Source organism: Parasteatoda tepidariorum, chromosome 2, assembly GCF_043381705.1.
Source record: "Parasteatoda tepidariorum isolate YZ-2023 chromosome 2, CAS_Ptep_4.0, whole genome shotgun sequence".
Taxonomy (NCBI): Eukaryota; Metazoa; Arthropoda; class Arachnida; order Araneae; family Theridiidae; genus Parasteatoda; species Parasteatoda tepidariorum.
The window spans coordinates 104,958,248-104,977,053 of NC_092205.1; the positions used below are offsets into that span (position 1 = coordinate 104,958,248).

An 18,806-nucleotide genomic window follows, 5' to 3' on the forward strand; every position below is an offset into this window, starting at 1 on the left:
TATATATATATGTAAAAAAATAAAAAATTAGGATTGAAGTGTGTTGTTCCCCCTGTCTTAACACTGAGTCGTAATTGAATGAGATGCATTATTTTACTAAAATAAATGTACGCGGCTGAAACGGGTTTGCACTTGTTTAGTTCATGTATCAATGGGTTAACATTTGTAATGCAATACGTTAAAAATAAATACAAATAGGAAGTATATTAAAAATCTCCCGAATAAAAACCCCATGACATGCATGTTTAAATATAAAAGTATTGCCCATACACTCGGGCAAATCATTTCATTGTTAAAACTTTACAGTGCGTCTGATCATTTGGTCTAATTATTATAATGATTGATATGATAAATATTCTATATTCATCTTTTCAGTCGCTTAAAAACAATAAAGCTGTTATAGAGTATCACCTGATGATTAAGATTTTACATAGAATCTTAAAGTGCGTCAAATACTTTGGCCAGAGACTAAGTTCTATTTTCGAGATTGTATGAGCTCTATTCTAAGCTGGATTCAATCCACGTATCAATCAATATTCGGGTACGCAATTTATTTATTTGCCAGCTTGACAAATAGTTAAAAAAAAAAATGGCAATCCATCGTAGATTAAAAAGTCGTTAGGTGGACACATTTGATGTTATCACAGATGTTACGAAAATAATTCTAAAGAAGGGTGACAAAAAAATGACTTGTGCAGAAATTGACACCAAATATCTAATTTTTGTCCATTTCAACGAATGAAGCAATTTTTCTCATTTAATATAATTTATCCCTTTAATGTAATTTTATTGAATTTAACTAAACGATGCTATGTTGGGTGGTTTAACACAGATTCTTGTTCAGACTGACCTCCAATTATTCTTTTCTATAAATATTTCAATTCGTTGGAGAAGTTGCTTTTGCAATTCGTTGGAATAATTTTTTTTTTTATTTCTCCCTGGTTTTCGCTCACTCATTTAAAATCCATTCAATAACTCAAACCTAATGGGGAAAAGAAAAAGATAAATAAAACAATCATTCATTGTTATAGTTTCAAAAAATGAGATATTTAAATCCGAAGATCTACCAACTACATACTTATTATTTAAAATTAAATTTTGAGCTGTGTTATAAAGCATTTAAAATGTTAAATATATTTCAGAATTTCTTAAAAGAATATTAAAAAAAAAAAATTTAATAAATCGTTAAAGAAGTATACAACGATTACCATAAACTTCGAATGTTCCCAGATTATTCTACGTATTTTATGCTTGCTTTACCTGAGAGACATAAAAAAAAAAAACAGCTGTTTAAACTGCTCAAATAACAGCAGAATGTAGTGGTCAGGCACGAACTATACTTAATTATTCGACTCACCTTTAACCCCTTTCCTTTTGATTAACCCTGCAAAAAGATGGACAAGGGAAAGTCCAGCGGCTATTCCAGCTTCTCTTTTCTTATTTTTATATTTTGATCCATTTCTGCTCTTTTTTTCATTTTATTCCTTTTTTCCCTTGTTTCGTGGTTCGCTGCCTACAAGAACAGGAGAAAAGAAGCACTCCAGATGCCTAGCCTCGGGATAACCCCTCTTAACCCCCCCCCCTACCCTCTCTTTCGAACCAACCCATCCCACCCACCCCCTCCTCTACCAGCATCAAATAAATAAAAAAAAAATGTATAAGGATTCGAGCGTGTGGAGGCGGCGGGGGGGAAGCCCGTAAAGCGGGTAGCGTAGTGCGTGCTTCTTTCGGTATCGACCATGGCAACCTTTCCACCCCCCTCTCCCACCACCCTACTTTATTTTCTGACCCTTCCCTCCCCCACTCTTGTGCTTCCTGGCTCCCTGCTGATAAACCTCCTCTCCACTCTCTCTACCCCCCCTTATATGTGTTGCCCCTTGTCGATGTCGCCTTCAGGTGAATCGTTTCAAGAAATCGGAGAACTAAAAAAAAAAAAAAAAANAAAAAAAAAAAAAAAATAACCATAAAAGAAGAAAGAATTTAGTGGGGCAACAACATTCTGATAGCTGCTAATCACGAGACAGAAAAGGTTTTAAAAAAAAATTGCGTTTTAAAACAGATTCGTAAATGAACTGGATTGACTTATTTCAATTTACTGAAAAATGAGAGATTTAAATGAGAAATTTTGGAACCTTCATTAATACAGAAAATCCCCACCCATTCGCTATTTCTTGAAATAATTCAAAATTTTTTTTCTTCAAGAAAATGCGCGTTTTTTTTGCTGTTTTGTTAAATAAGACTTTTTTCTTTTCCACGTCCTTCTATCGTATTTTTTTTAAATTTTTTAAAAATTTAATAATCCATACAGTATATTAGAGTGACAACTATTATCTCGTATAAAAATGATTTAATTTAATAATTATATGTAATGAACGTAAAATTAATTAATTTCTTAAGTGTTTTTAATTTTTTATAAATGTTTGATAACGTTTTTTATTCAGTAAATAATAATAATTCTTTTTAACAAATACATTTTATAAAAAAAGAATTCATTTACATTTAATGAACCTTTTAATGAATATTATTTTATTAAAAACTGCAAATATTATGCTTTAAATCTCAATTAGAGCAAAGCAAATTAATTTCTGGCTGTTGAAATTTGTTGCCATTACCTTGAAACGAAAAATTTGGATTTAAAGAATAAATTAGTATACAAAGCATATTTATAACACTCATCACCAAACAGAGATTCATAAATAGTTTACAACGTTCTCATTTTGCCGAAAATAGAGAAAAATTTTCACGTATTCATCACGATGCACAGCATTGAGATAGCTGTGATATCTTGTAAAAAATTTATTTCCTTTCCCTTTAATATGGCGTACATTATTATGATTATTCTTTGGCCACTTGTTATTAGCTAGTGCAAAAAGCTAATTGTTATAAAAGACAAAATATTAAACAGTAACTAATTAATAATACTTCATTATTTGTTTTTAATTTCGAAGAATTAATAGATTTCTGTAATTCCTTCATAGGAACTAAGCTTTGGTTTCTTGGGAAAAATTTTATGTTTAAAAACGTAGAATATCTCTTAATAAAAAGAAGAAAAAAAAAGCCTCAAACTATTTAATGTATCTATCTTATAACTTATCATTCATATCAAAATGGAAGGAAATAATAATTAGGTTTTACAAAAGCAGTACGTTCAACTTTACAAAATAAATCAGTTGTCATTCTTATTAATTTAAAAAATCATTAAAACATTAATTTGTATCGAACTAAATTGAAACTTAAAAACGTGAATTTTTAAATTTCAGCAAAATGCCATCTTACTTTAATTTTAAGAATTAAAATATACGAGACGAACATTTCATATAATTCAGTAAAATTATTCGGCTCTTAATGAATCACTCCTTAAAATTCTTAATAGAAATACTTATGAGGAATAAAACTACTTGTGAAATAGTCAAATAGCTCTAATAAATCAAAAATTGTTTAAATTGGAAATATTTGCTGAGTATTGAGTGAATGGTTATCAAAAATTAAATTTTTGGTTCGGAATTAATTATTCTCTTAATTGTGAAAAATTCTAATTACTTCATTACCTATAAACCACCATTTCCTATAAATTTGTTCTTTAAAAATAATTTTGAAATGTTAATTACTTAAATTATTTACAAATATTTCAAGTGTGATTAGTATAAAATTGTCATTTGTGAATGATTATAATTAAAATTAATTATAGGACAGTTGGTAATATTTGACTTTTTAAAAAAAAGTAAACAAAACTCAAATATAAAGTAAATTAATGTAATTTAAATCAAAAGTTACCGTAATTTTATAATGTAGCAATATTTCTTCCCAACTACAACACTTCATTTGTAATGACGTTCTTTAAATTTTTAATAAAAAAGTAATTTAAATTTATAATGCGATGGAAAAAAAAGAAATCTAATTTTAATCCTACGTTTCGATGCTGTCTAAAAAGTTTCTTGTATTCATCAAAAACCTTAATATTCGAAATTAATTACTAGTTTGAACACAACGGATTCCATTTAAAATTTATCTAATTAATTTTATCTTAAATCTAATGGGACAAATATGCACAAGATTAAAATTAAGATTTCTGCTAATTTACTCGCCTCAGCTAAATAAGGAATTCATTTGTTGTCGCGTGGAATCAGTTCAATTTATTTATTCCGTTGAATCAGTTTATTCGAGAATGCTATCTCGTGAGAAATTATAGGGTAACAAAATATAACGTGTTTCACTCGCGTTCTGAGTTTTTATTGGGTATTATTTTTAAAATATTGACTTTATTTAATGTTTTAATTTCTAAGCAATCCTATATTATGTCTGTAATTCTTACGTTTAAAGTAATGTGTTTATTAATTTAAATATTCTTTTAATTTGGTAATATCGCAATTAATTTATGTGTGTAAAATCTACATTCGTAAAATTACTCTTTTTCTAAGATTTCAGATAAAATTCTTTGTTTACGGGAATGAAATTTCATTAACATTTTTATATTATGTGAATGAATTTCTTGTAGCTATCTTTAATTATCTATTCGAAATGTTAAATCATCACGAATTATCTACACTTGCTTTAAAATATAGCTGATTATTCTTCCCTATTAGAAATAATAATGTTTAAGAAATTAAATCAATGTATTTAATTTTGCGCAGTTTTATCAGTAGTTTTTTTTTTCATCAGTAAAATATATTATTATAATTTTAAATTTAATTCACACGAACCATTATTTTTAAGAAAAAACTGTTTTTCAAGCAGTTGTTTTGTTTTATGGATTTAAGACATAATCGATCTATAACTTTCTCTTATTAAGTGTGTCTAATAAATACAAATTTTATCTTTAAAAAAATTACACTTTTCATTTAATAATATAAATATTTTTTGCCACTCCCTTTATTTGTTATCGGGGAATTTGCAAAAAACTCCTTCTTCATCGTCGTCATCATTTTGAAGTCATAAAAGTGTTTATTCATAGAATAATTATATAAAATAAAGTGCATGTAAAATATTAATTTTGAATATTTTCGTTAGTTTTCAGCTTCCATGTGTGCTCTCATCTAGTTTACTCCTTAAACACATTACAAGCATTGCAATCTGGTCTCACATCTAGTTTAGTCCCTAAACACATTACAAGCATTGCAATCTGGTGTATAGATTACGAAACATAAGATTGTTTTAATATTTTCGGTTCGCTATTTTTGACCGAAAATGTCACGAAAAATAGAGACACCCCATTTTGTGAAAAATAGAGACACCCCACACACAGTGTTAAATTTATCAAAACACTCTAAAAAATAGATTAAGTATGAACACTAGATTGTCCGAGGAAGTATAATTCTGACTGCTTTTTAATTTCAATTAGAGAAACAATGATATATAAAATAAAACAATTGATTAGAATTTCAGAACATTTTGTACAACATATAATTTTTTTATTGTTAATATTTACTAATAACTTGTTATATAACTTGTTAATATTTACTAATAACTTGTACTAATAACTTGTTAATATTTTCTATTGTTAATATTTACTAATAACTTGTTATATAACTGTAAATATTATAAAAAAAATATTACAAATTAATTTCAAACAAATTTCTTTGCACATTATTCTGTCATAATTCAGTCATTTAGACTGCTTTTGGGTAATTTGGTATATACTAAGTTTCTGTCTTTCTAGTAGATTATCAACTCAAAAAAATATTCTTGTTCATGTCTTACTTTACTGAACTATTTTTAAAAGATTATAATGAAACTTATTGATGAAACGAGTTTATAAAAAATTTTCCTCCATTTTAATTTTATTTCTTATTTGTTTGCAATGTTCATTTATGAATTAAGTTTTATGTAAATGAATCATATCTAATATTCTTGTTCATCTTCAATTTATAACGCTTATATGAGTTAAGTTATATACATAAATGCAGTGACCGATTTTGGAGCCAAAAGAACACAAAAACGAAATTTTTGCGACACAGAAATTATTCAAGAATTCCAATCTTTTCACTAAAAAAAAAAAAAAAAAAAAAAAAAAAAAAAANAAAAAAAAAAAAAAATAAGCCACTTCTCTTTGAAAAGCGATTTCAAAACTTGTGAAAAATATTCATTGTCATTCTTTCCTGTCTCTCTCGTACAAATTTTCTAGAAATTCTCTGAATAGCTTTTTTTTTTTTTTCTTCACTCCGTGTCCTGCCTAGTGCTTAGTAAATGAGCCCTAAGGCCAAAAATTTAATTACGTATTTTTTACGTTTCTAGTTCGAGGGTCCAATTAATTATTTCTCAACTACAGAAATCTTTCTCTGTGAAAACGTGGAATCTCTCAAAATCGTGACACTGCGTACGAAAGTGGAGGAGAGAAGAAGAAGAAAAAAATTTCTCTCTTCCAAAAATACCGAGGATTTTAAATAGTCGGGAATAGCTTTATTAATGGTCTCCACAATGGAAGAATAAATTTTCTCGCTTCTTGTCACTTTAAAAGTTATAAAGTGCACTTTTTAATTTAATTTTTACTTCCTTTTAAATGTCGAGTCTATATTTTCAACTCGCTGTTAAATCTCTACAAATGTCGCTCTTTACGATTGTAAATATATATATATTTTTTAAAGTTCTTATGACAAAAACGCTCCTCGATATAATTTTTTTTTTTAATGCTCCTTTCAGCGATTTCTAAATGTGATGAGAAAAACGATTAAGTTCATAGATTTAAAATGATTATAAATCTCGATTTAATTGCTTTCCTTACCAATTTTTTTGAAGAAAAAAAAATGCAAAAAAATATCAAAATTTTTTATTTCATTCATAAATACAAGGAACTCAAAACATAATACGCAAGTTCTTCTTCTAAGTTGAAATTTTAATTTTTTTTTATGTGTAAAAAATATTTAATGTACCATCAGTTTACTATCCCAAATGATCTCGGGCAAATGAAATAAAGTTAAATATGAGTCTTTGTATCTGTTCACATCTTCATCATCTGAAAAATCATCTGCATTACTTTCGATCACGAACTCTTTACTCTTCTTTTCTATGTAAATTCATCCACCATTTCATGTAATTGCACAAAACACGTCTGCAGTCAAAAAGTGGCCAATCACAGCAGATTATTTGTTTTGCTGTCGGCCGAGTAAAAACGTGATAGAACAAAACGTATTGACGAATTCAGCTTTGCCCGAGTTTACTCGGAATAATCAGGGATGCGGTTAAGAAAAAAGTTGATACTTTTCTGTTTGCCCGGTGGTAGCAAAAAATTGCCAAAAACTCCACCAACTTTTTTTTCTTTATTCAATTTAATAAAAATTAAGAAAAGAAAATAGTTGAAAATCTGCTGCTAACCGTAAAGTACCAAAAATTTATTATAGTTTGGAAAACTTGAAATGTCTAATCTAATTTAATATGTATTTTGAAAATGAAGACTTACCTTAAATTTGAATAGACATTATTAAAAATAGAGTTTGTCTTGGTTCGTTGCGACTGAAACAATAATTTCTTTATATATTCAGAAATAGAGGTAGAAATTTTTTTAAACAAAACTGATTGATTGAAAGACGCATTAAATAGAGTTCCAATACTGGGCTAAACACAAGAAATAGTGGGAATACAGGATAGCAAAACTATTTTAAATATATCTTTGACGAATTAACCCTTTGCATTGCCAGTTTCTTATAGTAATGATACGTTAAAATATTTTTAGGATTGAGATTGTTATATAAGAATAATTTCATTTATTTTCATACATTACCTAAAATTAATATGATTTTTAAGATGTTTTTTTTTTTCTCTTCAAAATTTAACTCACTGTAAAGAATTGTCCAAAGATTTGAATTTTTTTTTTGTTTCAAATAATGGAATTTAGAAATTGTATGTTTATTGCTCAATATATATGATCAAATGAATGAACACATATCACACAAGAGAAAATAGATTTTAAGTATTGACCTGTCTTCTTGATCACGCGCTAACCTTTACTGTTACCCTTATTTATGAAAACATAGCTTTTCTTGACATCTATTTGTTTGTTTGTTTTTTTTTGAAGTTATCATCTGCATAAGTCATCATAGGTGGGTTAATAGCTTCCCATTGATATTTAAAAATTAATATCTAAAGTTGGTGGTAAATATACTTACCACGACATTATAAAAGGGTTAAATAATGGTTCGATCAAAATATTTAAGCAGATGGAAGGATAGAGAAAAAGGTTCTAAAGTACCATCTTTAGCGAATATATCAACAGGAAAACAGTTTTTTTTTTTTTATTAAAAATGAAGGCATTTGGAAATAAAGTTCAATCCTATTTTCAGGGTGGTGTGGGGGGGGGAGGCTGTTGCTACTTTTTTTTTTGTCCTCATTTTTAAATGAATCCGTATTCATGTCTGTCAGTTTTTCATCTAAGAATGAATGTTTATATCAGATTAATATACATAACTAAAAATATATAGAATTGCATATGAATGCGTTAAAAGAGATCGAAATCTATGACATGATGAATGTTGCATGCAAACTAATTATGGCATTCTAACCGAAGATCTTTTCATTGTTTCAGGTGATTTCGTTGCTGTTGCTAGAGAAGGGACAAAGTAAGAACAATTATATTTTTTTACAACTATTTCTTTCCATTCTTCGCACATATGTTTAGGTTTGAATTTTATGTTTTTTTCTTTCACTTGATTAAATCATGTCAAACTGTTAACTATGTCAAACGGTTAATTATGTCTTGATTAAATTATGTCATTTAAATTATGTTCACCTGATTAAATTATGTCAAAGATCAGTATAATCCCTAGCAGCAAAATAACTTTGGAAATCATTGGGCAAAAAATTCACCAATCACTGCTCAACAAGGTTTTAAAAGGCCAATATTGGGCCCATTTAGAAATGTTCGAATCACCCGATATTTTATAGTTACTATTCAACCGATATTTACCCTATATAAAATTGTCAAAATCACCCGATATTTTATTTCCCTTATTTACTGAATATCGGCCCTATGCAGATTTGTTAAGTTCACCCGATATCTCATAGACACTATTCCACTGATATTTACCCTATATAGAATTATCCAATGGATCCGATATTTTATGGCCCTTATTTACTCAATATCGGCCCTGTACAGATTTGTTAAGTTCACCCAATATTTTATAGCCGTTATTCGACCTACGTTGGTTCGATATAGAAATATCCGACTCAACCGATGTTTTACAATTGTTATTTAGCCAGTGTAAACCCTACTTAAAATTATCCGATTGACCCGATATCTTATAACCGTTACTCAAACAATATAGGCCGAATTGAATGATTCACCCGTTTTTTTAAGGACGTTATTCATCCAATGTAGACCCTGTTTAAAAATGGACGATTAACCCGATATTTTATAGCCCTTCAATAAAACCTAAAAAGTAAACGCTTTTCTCATTCTATTTTTAACATCCTGTAATATCAAGAATAAGGTTTTGGGAACTGGGACCGATGAGAAATTGTTACTAGGGATATTTTAGTGTTCCACAATGTGATGTTAAACGTGGTGAAATTGATGAATAATTTTTTGTTGCTCATATTATACCTATTATCGCGTGAGTTGAGAAAGAAGTTATAACTTTGTGGTTTTGTCTATTTTAATTTAATGTTTTCCTCTTTTAAACTGCCTTTTATTAATTCTTATTCTAAAATTCTTCTTTTTTTTCTTGTGAGATCTCTATTTTACTGAGAATTGTTTGAAATTTAAATAACCAGTCACTCCCTCCCATATTCAAATAAATATTATTCAATAAATATTATTCAATAAATATCAATAATTTTTATTAAAATCATGGAATTAAAATGTATTTAATATGCGACCTTTTTTCAATAACAATTTTTGTGTTATCTATGATAATATATTACAATGCATAAATCCGGGTCTATTCAAAGTAACGGACAAATCAGACGCGGTTTCTAACTTCAGTATGAACACGCTTACAAATAAATCTCCATAACGCTTCGATTTCCTATTTTGTAAGACAGCTCAGCTAAGGAAAAACTTTTAAAATATTTTTCGAAAGTCAATCGTAATTATCCTTTTATACGTTTTATTTTGGATTTTTGTGATATTTTTACTTGATTAACAAATCCTCACTCGATAATATTTATTTTTCTTTGATTCCATTCTTGATTATTTTCCTAATTTTTAATATATTTTAAGATTTACAAAAATTTTATTCAAAATCCTTTTGTTTCTTGAATATATATATATATATAATCATTTAACTTGAAGCATTTTTCGTGTTAAAAATAACAGAATACCGAGTCAAAATATAAATTTTTTTCCCATTTTAACAAAACTTAAAAAGCTTGATTTAAAACAGTTTTTAAAAAGACGTCATTATTGGACATGAAGTCATTTACGGATATTGCTCGGACGATAACAAAAAAGAAACATTTACAAAACCCGCATCAAAAACGATAGTTCATACATTTTATGTGTAAAATATGAAGACATTAAAAATAATTAATGCGTTTATTATATCAATGAATGAATTATGTGCATATTAGATTATGTAGTTATTAATGAAAATTGTATACACATTAATTATGTTAGATTTTTGCACATAAAATTATCTATGTGTGGATAATACAGTCCGCTATAGTGAACCTTCAAGGGACCGGTGTTCACTATAACCGGGGAGTTCACTCTCTGCAAACAATTTTAACTCCTCCCTTTTATGACACATTATTTAAATAAATGACCCAGAAAAATAAAATACAAAAATGATTAAAAATCAACATGTAGTCACAAAAAATGTGTTAAATTTTATTTTTTATTACTAGTCTTACGTACAAAAAAATTATGGTAAGGGAAGAAGTAAACAAGACAGAATGCTATACTCTATATAGATGGTTTTAAAAATCGGTATTTTATGTAGACATTTCAAAATGACCAAAAATGGAGAGAAAAATTCTGTCGAAGAGAGAAAAAAGTTAATCATATCTTCTTTTGGTTCACCATATTCACAACATTTATATGTGTTTCGTTCACTCTGTCCGGGATTTCACTGTAAACCATGTTCACTACAGCGTGCTTTGTCCGTAGATTAAGACGCATATAGTTATGAGAATTGGGGGGAAAAAATGGAAAAATTGAGGATATTTTAGTAAATATTAAACGTTGAAATAAAAATATCTTAAAATAAATTTTTCTTAATTTTTTTTTTTCAAGGAACAAATAAAAATTTGTTCAAGTTGGTTAAAATTAAAATCACTTTTAAACGTTTTTCGTTAAAAGATACCGTACAAGTTGTAGAATTTTCCTTATCAACAGGAGAAAAAAATTAATTTTAAAAAGTTAAAAGTAAAAAAAAAATTTTTTTGGACGTTATTTAAATGGAGGGGGTTATAACCTTAAAAGATCTGCTCAAATCGGCTTTAGAGATCGGCTATGTAAATAATAAAAAACCTTTAATCCTTTTAAAATCTCATTACCACAAAGCATCAAAATACAAAAACATTAAAAAACAATGTTCAACGTGTCGATTGCGAACGCAAATAGTTTTAAAAGAAATGACAACAGCTGAAAGATAAGGCTTTTTGGTCATTTGAGCCGCCACTGATTCTAAAGCCTTAATGAGGCCACCCCAAATACACACACACCAAAAAATAACAACTCATTGTGGCATTTTTTTTTTTTTTTACTTAGTCATTATTTTTTACGCTTTACTTCTCGTGTTTTTTTTTTTTCTTCTTCTAATTTTTTTTAACTTCACGGCGTCTTCAGGTATCTGTTTCTAGACAAAGAAAACAGAGGTGGGATTAAAAAGTCGTAAGAAGTAATTAGTTTTCTCTTGCATCAAACATTCTTTTTTGCTTCATTTCTTTTTCAAAAAGAAAAATGGTATAAAGGGAAATTTTCCCACAGCCATTAAAAAGAATTTTCTTTTTTTGTTTGCAATTCTATGCATTCTAGCTTCTATAAGTTATTTATGACTATTTAATTTCAATAAATATTTCCTCTGAATCAGACGACTTTTCAATCACAGACTAAAAATTAACCTCTTAATCTGCGTATCGAATGCTTCTTCTTTTTTTTTGATAAAAAGAATTCGGTAATTGTTAACGGAAAATTATCTTTTGAGAATCCTTACGGATCGTTGAATAATGGGGTGGAGAGCAAAAAGACAGACGATCTTTTCTCTTCATTAAATACATTTATGGAAGAGAACGATAAAGAAGAAAACCGATTAAATTTACAACAGTTTAAGAAATAGTTTGATTTTAATTTGAGAATCTGTTGTTGGTTCATAAATTAATTTTTGAATTAAGCTTAACCTGTACTAAATAAATAGAGTTTTTTTTACGAACCTTTTTATAGTATGTAATTAAGCATTAATTTTCGATAAAAAGAAACTCGAAACGGTAGTAGGATAGTGGAAAAAGATTTCTTGTAAAATTGTTACTTATTTTCAAAATTATTTTACTCATACGATAGATTCAACATACTCAATTGATTTTAAATAATAAATTGCTTTTTCGAATTCCCCCACCCTCTTGCTTTTTTTATTTTTCTTCTGTTTTATCACCCTTTTTCAATCGTAATTTTCATCATTCTTTCAGAAATGTATATTTATGCTATATCTATAAATATGCGAATTATTTAAAAGAGTGCAAACCGATTTCAGTCTCGTAAAAGTAAAAGCTGTATCACCTGATAATTAAGATTTTACACAGAATCTTAGAGAACGTCTAATAATTTGGCCAGGAACTATATATAATTATTTACACCAATTAAAAAAAAGAAGACTTTTTGAGCGTTTGCAATAAAGGAATTACGATCGTTAAAGTGTATTTTGTGATTGTCATCACAATTAAATTTGTTATTAAAAAGTTATTCTATGGTATTAATAAACATTATGGGATTAAAAAACAGTTAGTGTAATAGTTTAGGAGTATCACAACAGAATCAAGAATTAAAATAGAATTAATACTAAAAATACAAATACATGCGTTTTTAGATTGAACGTTTTTATAATGTATTTTCATAAACCTAAATGCGAAGTTAACGAGAAGGTTAAAAAATCCAGTAGCAAATTTAAGTTAAATTATTTGAAGGCAATAATCGCCATTTGTCTGAATCGTCCATTAATATTTCTGCAATTAATTAAAATTTTCTAACACTCAGAATCAATATGAAACTTTTCACAGTATTTTATAAAAACAAGGTCTTAAACACATCGCAAAACAATACTTTAAATATTAGATTTTAATTTCTGAATGGAAGATTAAAAATCAACATAGATTCCATAAAATCGTCTTTTCAAACGTGTCGAATTGGAAATTTGATATTCCTTATTATAATGATATGCATTTCCTAGTCGGAAAATTCTTAATAGACACAGAATCGTATACCCACTTTTACGTGAAAATAATTATTTTAGGAAGATAATAGATTAATCCTTGAATAATTGGAACAAGTGTCAAAATAAAGCTTCAGTTAATGATTTTAAATCCTTTTTTTTAAGTATAATGATTAGTTTAATAGAATGAACAAAAACCAGTATAATCAAGTAAAGCAGCAAAAATGAGTTTCAGAAGAAGCATCATCATCAGTGAAGAGATCTTAAAGTATCTTCGAACCTTAAAGTATAGTTTATAAATGTTGACCTACATTTTTGTAGTTATTTTGAGGATGTATTTTTATTTTAAAATCTCTAATAGATTATCTGCAGGCCCCTGTCATACGGCAGATTCGTTTTTATATGTTTCATATTACAATTTTCAGCTTTATTTTTACTGCCAGGATTATAGACGTAACAAATGCCTTTTGTTCACACCTCCAAAACTAAGTTTAAGCAATTTAAAAGTATAGCGAAACTATTCGACAAAACTAGCTTATTGGTTTAACTAATATTGAATATATAAAAATTAAGAGAAAATGCGTGTAAAATAAACTATTTAATAAATAAAATACATTTAAAAAAAATAATTTAATTACAAATAGATACACATTTTTCCTAAACTGTTCAAAACTAGATAGTGCAGTTTAATTTTATTTAAATATAGCTAAATAGTTAAGAAAATGAGAAAAATTTCTTACCTATTACGAGTTTAATGGGGGATCTAGTTTTTGAAATAGAGAAAAAATAGAGTTATACGATTTCAATAATATTCCACTTTAAATACAAAAGTTTTATGGATCGCTTTTGTATTTATTTTACAATTTATCAACGTCATCTGAAGGATACAATTGAATCGAGATAATATTCAATTTATATTAAATTTTAATATCAACTGGGAAATTCTTAAATGCCAGTTAATTAAATGAAGTTATTAAGTATAAATAAGTTATTTATTGATAAATTTTATGCACTATATCTTCTACATAATTATATGATCTACATATAGATATAATATAAAATGTATTATATTTTAATTACACAAAATTAAGTATATACTGTATTTAACTATTATTGAATTCTGGTAGATATTTAAATGCAGTGAATTAAATTTTGAGAATTTATTTGAGTATTGATAAGTTATTTAACTCATTAGAGTATAGATAAGTTACAATTTTATATATATATTATTTGATTTGATGCGATATATTTATCTTCTACATAATTTCTGTTTCTTTTTTTTATAATTTAGCAATGCAATCTTAAATATATATTTGAAATCTCTATTTTTATTAATATTGAACTAATATTTATCATAATATATAAATCTCAGGAAATAAAATTCTTTATTTTTTTAAAAAAATGCAATAAACAACGGATCACATTTAAAAACAGNTTTGATGCGATATATTTATCTTCTACATAATTTTTGTTTCTTTTTTTTATAATTTAACAATGCAATCTTGAATATATATTTGAAATCTGCTATTTTTATTAATATTGAACTAATATTTATCATAATATATAAATCTCAGGAAATAAAATTCTTTATTTTTTTTTTAAAAATGCAATAAACAACGGATCACATTTAAAAACAGAGAATACAAAAAGGCAATTCAAGTCCGTTTTTAAGAACGTCCCAAATCCTACTTTACTCTACAAGAAATTTATTGACTAGCCTCTTTAAAAAATTAAATTCCAAGCACGAAATATTGCTGAAAATAATTTGCTCACGAAAAATGGTAGTTTTGGGTACGCTTTCATTTTATTTAAATTTTCGATTGAAATCCCACATTGTCATTGAAAATATTTCTTTTGTTTTGTTTCAATATTCTTGTCAGTTCATTACAATCCAATATATTTTTAATGTTCATTAGTACCTTTCAATGTTCCATTCTCATAATGATCCATATACAGTCCCGCTATAGTGAACCTTCAAGGGACCGGTTCACTATAACCGGGAGATCACTCTATCCGTACTGCAAACAATTTTAACTATTTTTTTTCCGAACTCCTCCTTTTTATGATACATTATTTAAATAAATGACCAACAAAAAAAAATACAAAAATTATTGAACCACATGTAATAACAAAAGATGTGTCAACTTTTATGACTCTTGCGTACAGAAAAATGAGGGATGGGAAACTGAGATAGAGGAAGCAAACAATGCATATTTCACTCAATAGATGGTTTTGAAAATTGGTATATGTATATTATGTAGATATTTCTAAAGGAACAAAAAATGAAAAAAAATTAGTCAAAGACGGAAAAAAAGTTCATAATAACCAATTTCCTCTCTTTTTTTGAATCACTATATCTACAAAAAATAATATTATATGCGTATAATTAGTACGACAAGGGAGCGATCATTTCGTTCACTATATCCGGGAGTTCACTATAGCGGGGTTTAACTGTATTTAAACTCCAAATTTTAATTATGATACTTACCAACACTTATCAAATTATTGCGATCCAATATTTCGGTATCCATACCGATTAGTACTTTCCAACATCCATTTGACTGAAAAGAAAATTTATCGGTGGATCTAATAATAATTCTAAATTATTTCTTCCCGTGGAAGGGACATTTTAACCTATTTGCGAATCCAAATAAATCTCGACACTATTCTTTGTTCGAATTCTCTGAGCGAGGAATATTCTCAATTTTTGATATTTTTCCCTTTTCGGAAAAAGAAGATCCTCAGAGGGGGACCTCTTTAGGTGAGCGTCAAATGGTTGTCATGGTAACGGACTACTCTTGCGGTTCTTCAGGGTTGGCCACTCGCTCTTCCTCTAGTCCATTAATCATTGTCTGCCAGAGAACCGCACTTATTCCCCAACCGGCCACAAAACATCTCTTCGTTCTCTCTCACTGGGAATACACCCCCCTGCTTTAAATCCTCAATATGTAAAGATATTTTTCAGTCAGAATTCTCCATCCTGTTTTAATGTCGCATTTTAAAGGTCACAATTAAAATGAATCAAACTCTATTATCAAATTGTTCAGAACCTTAAAATAATTATGACTTTTTATTGGTATGAAAAACAAACAAAATTCTCAAGATGAAAATAGCATTTCTTTTAAAATTACGATTTTCTTTTTTTTTTAAACGTTTTTATGCGATGAGAACAATTTGCTAAGATGAAAAAAGAAGAAAGAAAAAAAAATGTTTCTTCAAATGTATACAATTTCAATTTTTTTTACAGATTAAAACGATTTATTTGTTTCAATGCTAAAAATTTACTAAGGTGAAAAAAATTGTTTCATCAAATGTAAACAATCATTTTTTTAATAGATTAAAACGATTTATTTGTTTCAGTGCTAAGAATTTACTAAGGTGAAAAAAATTGTTTCATCAAATGTAAACAATCATTTCTTTATAGATTAAAACGATTTATTTGTTTCAATGCTAAGAATTTACTAAGGTGAAAAAAATTGTTTCATCAAATATAAACAATCATTTTTTATACATTAAAACGATTTATTTGTTTCAGTGCTAAGAATTTACTAAGGTGAAAAAAATTGTTTCATCAAATGTAAACAATCGTTTTTTTTATAGATTAAAACAATTTATTTGTTTCAATGCTAAGAATTTACTAAGGTGAAAAAAAATTGTTTCATCAAATATAAACAATCATTTTTTATAGATTAAAACGATTTATTTGTTTCAGTGCTAAGAATTTACTAAGGTGAAAAAAATTGTTTCATCAAATGTAAACAATCATTTTTTTTATAGATTAAAACAATTTATTTGCTTCAATGTGATTGAAAACAAACGCAAAATATGTGGACTAAGCTTTAGAACATGCAGTCTTAATTTGGTGAATGAGGAAAAATAAGAAAGATTAAAGTTTTGCGAAATATTTTAATATGATGCATTTGCGTTTTAAAATTTTTATTTGAGATCAAAGAATAATTGCCAGCAATGTTCCTCACTAAACAAAAGAAAAAAAAAATTAATAAATTGCATGATAAATGTAAAAAAAAGACTTTTACGTAAGATCACCGCGCAAAAATTAAACTTTTTCTCCCTTTTAATTTTAGATTAGTTATTTTATTGAAATCAGTCAACTTGGAAAGTCCTCTATCGATATTCCCTTAACGTGATTAAAAAATAAAATTCTTGTGTTGTTGAATGCTTAAAATAAAATGCTTAAAATAAAATGCTTTAAAATTCTTGTACTACGAATTAATACCCTTTCTTATAATAGAGTGACCCATTAATATTTGAAGCAAAAATATCTGTACCTCTGGCTCTTATTGGTTTGTTTTAATAATGCCGGTTCAATGAATTTTATTTATTTATTTTTACATATTACGCTATAGCTTTACCGTGAAGTTCAAAAGCTTTACAAAATTTTCATCAAATACTGATTTTCAGTAATATTTTATGGATAGATATTTGTTGAATTAAAAAATTTTCCATGAAAATTCCATTAACGATTCTTTAATTTTTAAGGAAAAATATAGGTAGTGATTTATAAAAAGCACAACTCTGCTTATAAATATTCATTCCAAATTCCAATATATATAAGTTTAAACATTGAGAATAAAAAATGTTGATTGCATAGTATGCAATGACCTATATTTGGATTTAATCACTAGGAGTTATTGTGTTGGTGCTGCCATCTATACAATTCAGTTTTTACTAAAGTATTGCAGATAAAATTTAAATATTTAAATTTGCAATTAAAATAAATGTCTACTTCAAAATGAAGATAAAACAAAGGAAAATTATATACATATGAAAGAAAGGGGGGGGGGGAAATAATAATGAAAAAAATAACAAACAACTGATTAAAAAAAGAAGAAAAAAAAGGATGAAGTTTTTTTAAAAAACCAGAAAATAAAAGATATAATCTTTTCATCAGCATTATATCCGCAAAAAAGAGTGCTTTCTGATATTGTATCAATATAGCCTAAGCAAAATATATAGCCTAAGCAATAGTGTGAGGAGCACTCAAAAAAATTGTTTTGCAAAAATTACAACAAATAAAATAGAACACAATAAGTAAAAATAACACGTAAAAACAGAAAATAAAAGAAAAGAAAACGAAAAAACAGTATAAAACAAAATCTATGAAGCGAGTAGCGAAATCAGATGCACTTACATGAATGGGAAATTTTTCAAGAATAATTTAAAAATACTTTCGCAACAAGATAACCAGATTACAAAATATGAAAACAAAAGCGCAAATTGAGTGTAACTAGAGGAATTTAAAGTACCGTTCTTACTGCGTTGCTGAAGTGATTTGTTATGCTGTGCATTGATTTGTTAGTTACTAAGGATGGGCCCGAAATGGATGTGCGCAAGGTAATATTATACTGGATAATTTTAAAAATTGACCATAAATAGTTTTAGAAAATAGATGTTCATTTAAGAAAAAATATAAAATAGAAAAGAGAAACATAAATTGCCTGCTTTGCAAATAATTTTAGCCGCGGATTTGCACGATATGGATTAGCACAT

The 18,806-nt window shown here is 27.3% G+C and overlaps 1 protein-coding gene across 9 annotated transcripts in view; it reads left to right on the top strand.

Annotated features, from left to right (window-relative positions):
• The window catches only part of LOC107443893 (myelin transcription factor 1), a 270,269-nt gene that overhangs the window by 183,797 nt on the left and 67,666 nt on the right, over positions 1 to 18,806 (top strand). For all 9 annotated transcript variants that reach the window (XR_011636254.1, XR_011636255.1, XR_002376833.3 and 6 more), the window contains exon 3: positions 8,516 to 8,549. The gene's annotated coding sequence lies outside the window, so the exon portion shown is untranslated. The remainder of the gene's footprint in view (positions 1 to 8,515; positions 8,550 to 18,806) is intronic.